This window comes from Arvicanthis niloticus, chromosome 2 (genome assembly GCF_011762505.2).
Source record: "Arvicanthis niloticus isolate mArvNil1 chromosome 2, mArvNil1.pat.X, whole genome shotgun sequence".
Taxonomy (NCBI): Eukaryota; Metazoa; Chordata; class Mammalia; order Rodentia; family Muridae; genus Arvicanthis; species Arvicanthis niloticus.
The window spans coordinates 121,802,386-121,809,506 of NC_047659.1; positions in this window are offsets into that span (position 1 = coordinate 121,802,386).

A 7,121-nucleotide genomic window follows, 5' to 3' on the forward strand; every position below is an offset into this window, starting at 1 on the left:
TATACATCACCCATTTGGTTGCTTGTGTTAGTCTCCCTTTTCTTCTGTGTCAACTAGGTCTTCAAGGGGTCTCCTTTTGTCATTTCTGATCTTTATCAACTTGGTAGAAACCCACAGTTTTTCTTTTCCTGTGGAAACATAAACATAACCTCTCCCTCAGTGTAACACAGTTCCCACTTTTCATTCTGACGTCAAAATATTCTTAATATAAACAGGTTGATTTATTTCAGTAGTTTTTTTCCACCATCCAATGTCTCTCAGCAGCTGTGGTGTTTTCTTCATTAGCATTTAAAAAATTTAAGGTTAATAAAGCACTATGTAATCTATCTTTGAGGGTTCTTATTGATCCCTTTTGCCTATTAAGCATCTCCTTTAGAGTTCGATTGGATCTCTCCTCAACTGCTTGTCCCGTAGGATTATGTGATATGCCTGTAACATGTTTTATATTATAATATGTAAAAAACTTCTCCATCTTATTAGAGATATATGCTGGACCATTGTCTGTTTTAATTTGTATGGGTATTCCCATAATGGCCATGACTTCTAACAAATGTGTAATTACAGAATCAGCCTTTTCTGATGCCAAGGTAGTTGCCCATTGAAATCCTGAATACGTGTCTATAGTATGGTGCACATATTTCAGTTTACCAAACTCTAAAATGAAAGACATCCATTTGCCAAATGTCATTTCTTTGGTTACCCTTAGGGTGAGTTCCTGCAGGCAAGGGAGTTTGGTTATATAATGAGCAAGTAGGGCATTGCCTCACAATTTCCTTAGCTTGTTGCCAAGTAATAGAAAACTCTTTCTTTAAACCTTTGCTGTTAACATGGTGTTTTCTATGGAATTCTGAAGCTTCTAGCACACTTCCTATCAATAGCTGGTTGATTTCATTACTACCTTGTGCTAGAGGTCCTGGCAGACCTGTATGGGATCTTATGTGTGTTATATATAGTGGGTTACTCCTATTGCTAATAATTTGTTGTAGTTGAATAAATAGTGAGGTCAATTCAAAATTATCCTGAATAAGTTCAGCAGTCTCTATGTGTAAAACAACCCTTTCTGCATATTGAGAGTCAGTTACTATATTAAGGGATTCTTGAAAATCTGACAATACCATGATTATAGCATATAATTCAGATTTTTGAACTGACTTATAGGGACTCTCAGCCACCTTACTTATGTCTTCTGATTTATATCCTGCCTTTCCTGATTTACTAGCATCAGTGTAAAATGTAGGGGCTCTAGATATTGGAGTTCCTTTTAAAATACAAGGGATAATCCAATTAGTTCTTTTTATGAACTGAAGCCACTTGCTTTTAGGATATTTGTTGTTAATCTCTCCCAAAAAGTTACTACATGCTCTTTGCCAATGTTCATCTTGTGCCCATAACGAGGCAATTTCTACACTAGTAAAAGGTACAACAATTTCAGCTGGGTCCATTCCAACTAATTGTCTAAGTCTCATTTTTCCCTTTAGTATCAATTCAGAAACCTTCTCAATGTAGGTTTTTAACTTCTTACTCTGTTTATGAGCTAAAATATCCATTCTAGAATATAATCTTCTCTCTGCATAAGAATTCCAGTAGGAGAATGAGTAGAAGGTAATATAACTAAGATGCAGGCTATCTTTGGATCAATACAATCTAGATGTGTATCCTGTAGTTTTCTTTCTACCAAGGCTACCTCCTTCTCAGCCTCAGGAGTCAGTTTTCTAGGACTATTTAAATCTTTATCGCCTTGTAAGGTTTGAAATAAATTACTTAGTTCTTGAGTGGTCAAGCCAATTGCTGGCCGCAGCCAGTTGATATTTCCAAGTAGCTTCTGAAAATCATTAAGGGTCCTTAACTGGTTCCTTCTAATTTGTACCTTTTGTGGCTTAACCATTTGTAGACTTATTTTATACCCTAGATAATTAATAGAATCTCCTCTTTGTATTTTTTTCGGGGGCTATTTGCAATCCCCAGCAAGGCAAGATTTTCTTTACTTCATCAAACATTCTTTCCACGATATTAATATCTGGATCAGCCAACAAAATATCATTCATATAATGATAAATAATGGATGTGGGAAACTTTTTGGGAATTATCTCCAATGGCTGTTGTACAAAGTATTGACACAAGGTAGGACTATTTACCAGTCCTTGTGGTAGACTTTCCAATGATATCTTTTTACTGGACAACCTTTATTAAAGGTAGGTACTGAGAAAGCAAACCTTTCCCTAACACATTCATGTAGAGGAATTGTGAAGAAACAATCTTTCAGATCAATCACTATGATGGGCCAGTCCTTAGGCAACAAGGAAGGCAATGGGATACCAGGCTGCAAGGAACCCATAGGCTGAATAATCTTATTAATTGCTCTGAGATCTGTCAACATCCTCCATTTGCCAGATTTCTTTTTAATGACAAATACTGGAGAATTTCAAGGACTGGTAGACTCTTCAATATGCTGAGCCTCCAGCTGCTCCTGGACTAGCTGTTCTAATACCTGTAATTTTTCTTTTGTCATAAACCACTGCTCAATCCAAATGGGTTGATTAGACAACCACTTTAGTGATAAGGTTGTTGGTGTCTTGGCAGCAATGGCTCCTTGGGGTAGAGCTAAATTGTCGACCTCTACCATATGTTGTTTATAGACAGCTTGGACAGTCTGAGACTGCTTTAAATAACGTTTCCTGACAAATTTTAAATTTTTATTAGGAGCCTGATGAATCTCATGACTAAACATTGACACTGAGGGGATATTAATCTGGGTTTTCCACTGTTGTAGTAGATCTCTTCCCCATAAGTTAATGGCTATATCAGCCACGTATGGCCTCAATTTTCCTAGCTGACCTTCTGGTCCTATACATTTAAGCCATTTGGTGCTTTGTTTTATTTTGGATAAAGTTCCAAGTCCTTGAAACTGGATGTCTACTTCATGAAGTGGCCAACTTTCAGGCCAAGAATTTGGAGAGATAACAGTGACGTCTTCTCCAGTGTCAACCATCCCTTCAATCTCAGTATTATTCACTTGTATTCTTAGTTTTGGTCTTTGATCCTTTATAGAAGTTTGCCAAAATATTTGCTTTTGGCTCCCTGTGAGGCCTTCTGAATTGTCTATAAAACTTTCCTCAGCCTTATGTGGTCTCACAACATTTGTTTTTGAAGCAGTGACATTTAATTTTCCTGGGAAATAGAATTCTCCCTGTCTGGCATTGGGGCCTGCAAGAGGCCCCCCTGAAAGTTTTTTGGCAGGGTATTTCCCCATTTGTCTGTTGTTGCTCTACATTCCCTAATCAGATGTCAGCCTTTGTCACATCTTTGACATATTCCAGAAGACCTAGGCCCCCATTTTGTATTATTTTTATTTGTCCTGCTGTCATTTCTGAGATGACCCCAATTACCACAACTAAAACATTTAAAATTTTGGGTCAACTCTAAGTTTCTAGTTGCAGCTTTTTGTATTACTGACATATCAGCTGAGTGAGATCCAACATCAGCTGTGTATCTAATCCACTCATCTATTGATGCTGACCTTGTCCTCAGTGGTCTGATTACTTCCTTGCATTCAGCAGTTGCATTTTCAAAATGCAACTCAAGTATTGCCTTTCTTGCTACTGAATCTGTTATACTCATTTCAACAGCTGAGGTTAGCCTTTGTAAAAAGTCAGGGAAGGTTTCTTTTGGCCCTTGTATGACTTGAGTAAATGGTTCAAGTCTCTTCCTGGATTCTGCAACTTTGTCCCAGGCATTTAAGGCTGATAATCTACATAATGTCAGAGTTTCTTCATCATATACAGCCTGCACCTCTATTTCAGCAAAGTGACCTTCACCAAGCAATTGGTCTATGGAAATCTCTCTTCCCCTAGCTCTATTTTGTCGTGCTATCTCCCCCGCCTCATCTCTCCACCATGCAACCCATTGTAAATTTGCGGCAGGTTCTAATATAGCTCTCACTATATCTTTCCAGTCTTGGGGAATTATTCTATTTTTAATAGTTCAAGAAATCAGAATTTGTTTTACAAATGGTGAGTGAATTCCAAAATTAGTGACACTTTCTTTAAATTTTCTCAGATCTAACACATCCACAGGTTGCCATTCAAATTCCTCATAACCCTGTGGGTAAACAACATTTGGAGGTCTTTGTTGTACAGTAACCGGATAGACCGATGTGTGTTTTCTAATAACCCTTGGATGATTTTCTCTATTTTCTTCTGTCTTTACCTCAGTATTTTCCTCAACTGAAAATTTATATTCCTCCCTTAAGTTTTGTATACACGCTTCATAGCTTTCCTTTTGTTGCACTTCCTGTTCCTTGAGTTCCTGTAGTGTCTTTTCCAAGGCAAGAAATTTTTTATCTAGGGCCCTGTCTTTTGAGAAGACATAGCAAATCAAGAGAATACACATTGCAATACTGATAAATGATAAGGTGTTCCCTAAGTTGATTCCTGTCAAACCATTTGAAATATCATCATATAAAGCCCAAAAGATATCCATTGTTTTTGTCATCTTTAATTATCAAAATATGTTTCTTTTTTTTTATATATTAAAAAATAATATGGTCTGGAGCCCTCAATTCACTGTTTCTACCTGAAAACTACCTCGTAGGCACTTGTGTTCTAGGATCACCAGTCCCTCCTTACAATTCGTCACTATAACCTTTATTTATTTATCTGTTTGGCTCTCTTGACTCAGAGCAGCCTGCAATTTACTCCTCAAAACTTTAAAACTTTTTTCATCTATTTATCTGTTTCTATTCACTTATTTCTTGCCCATTTTCATTACTATAACCTTTATCTATTTATCTGTTTGTCTCTCTTGACTCAGAGAAGCCTGCAATTTACTCCTCACATCTTTAAAGCCTTTTTCATCTATTTATCTGCTTCTATTCACTTAATTTTTTTTTGTCCCATTTTTATTACTATGACCTACTGGTCTCGCTGCAGTCACTTTTGTTTCACTTTTGAATTCTCAGCAGATCCTTCTTTCAGTTTTCACAGGGCAGTGAGCAAGCCTAAGTTTTTTGTAATTTTTTGTTCTCTGTAGGCCCTCAGACCCATTCAGCTTTCAATACACTTTCATCTCAAGTTAGTTGAGTCCTAAATAATACGTTGGGTGCCAATTTGTTGCGGTAAATCTCCAACCCATTGAAGTCCAGTCAAGGAAGACACAACTCAATTAATTACAAATGTATGCTGCACACCTAGATTGGGTAGATTTACCATTGAACTACTCTATTCCCCAGCTATGAAATCTCTTACAACTTGCAGTTTCCTAGGTCATGATCTTCTTCATCTTCTGTCCTTCCCCCAACTGCCTACTGCCCCAACGGCTCTTCTGACTCCCCCCTACCTCTGGCTCCTCCCACTCCTCTTGTGCCCAATCCCTGGCTCTAGCCTTTATTTAACAAATTCGATTGGACAGAAGGTTCACAAGATTCACTCCTCCTTCACAGCCCCTACCAGGAGTGGAATTACCATGAGAACAAGAGGCTAGGGTTATCCACAACAACCACCTACCAGAAGTAGTGGGAAAGAAAGGATAGAGGGGAAGTGGGCCTGTTTAGAAAGGTTCTTTGAGTAATTCCCAGGTCAGCAGTGGCAGCTAAAGCCATTCACAGACACCTCACAGACACACCACCAATCCAGTTCAGTAGAGTCCGGTTAGTAACAGAGGTGGCATGAGCTAGTAGAGACAGTTAGACCTCAGCCTCCCCTCACGTCTGCAGGAGTGACCAGGAGGAGCACCAGGAGATGTTCTAGGCTGTGTCTCTCTCAGGGAAGTGAAGATCAGTGAAGACATGAGACCCACATGTGGTGTACAGCTAGCTCTATAAGTAAGCCTAGCTCAGCCTCTGTCACTGGCCACAGAGTCTTATTTATACCCGCCAAACTTCACGTGCTCTTCCTCAGGTCTTACCTCAGCATGTGCATCTGTCTCAGTTGACATTACTCTATCAATCAGCTTGAGTCCTCAGAAAAAGCAAGAAACTGCAGCACACTACTACCAGTTTTTTGGTGTATTTCTCTCTATGGAGTCTCAATGAATGCAGCTCAACTACACAATGTAAGGTGGGCCAATACATGTGTGCTGTTACCAAATAATCCTTCATCATGTGTCCTTTCATGTGCTTGTTTTAGCAGAACATCCTATCTCCAGTGTCTGCTTTAGCGAAATGTTCCTTCACGAGTCTGCCTTAGCCTTTCACACCTGTATCCATGTTAGTGAAATGTTCTTCACATGTTTGCCTCAGTGAATAATCTGAGGCACTGGATGTCCAAAGATTTTCCACCAACTTTCCAAAGAACTCCCAAGTTTCCACCTCACATTATAGATAATCAATAGTTTGCATTGCCAATGCTCTGAGAGCAATCAGGGGGAAGGGTGTCAGAGTTCTTCCAGGGCCAGGCAGCTCACTAAATTTGGGGCCAGCAATATCAGCCTCCTGTTTTGTTGGGTTACTATTAATTTTTTAAATTACCTTTAGTGTGTGTGCCATGCATTTGAGTGGAGATCAGAAGATAACCTGTGAGAGTCAATTCCCTTTCCTCCATGTAAGTCCTGGGATGGACCTCAGATTATAAGGCTTGGTAATAAGTAGTTTCAGCTGCTGAGGCATCTTGCTGGCCCTGTTGTGATCCTCAAGTGATCTTTAGTCAGATAGGCTCTGGCAATTTTAAACCAATCCTGAGGAGTCATAAGCAATTTAAATGCCAAAGGTTCCCTAAAGGGATCCTTATCCTCTTTGTTATTCTGCATACTCACTGGGAAGCAGCCCAACAGTTTGCCCTGTTGGTGAGCTTGAATTATACTAGCAGCAGATCCAATAGGCCTTTTTGCTTTCTTTTTACCTTTTTCAGTGGGTTTTGTGGAATTACTTATATTAAAATGCTGCATGGTAGGCCACTTATATTTATGATAGATTGTTACTTTCTTTTTAGACTCAGATTCTTCCTCTGAGGTTAATTTTTCCTCTTCTGATTCACCATACTTTCTCCTGAACTACTTTTCTCAGATTTTTCTGTCAAGAAATAAATGCTTTTCTTAGATCCTGAGTGAGATTGTAGTAATGGGGTCCCCTCACAAGAAGGTGAATCTACTGTCTTCTGAGCATGAAGAGTGAAAAATTATAAAGTTAT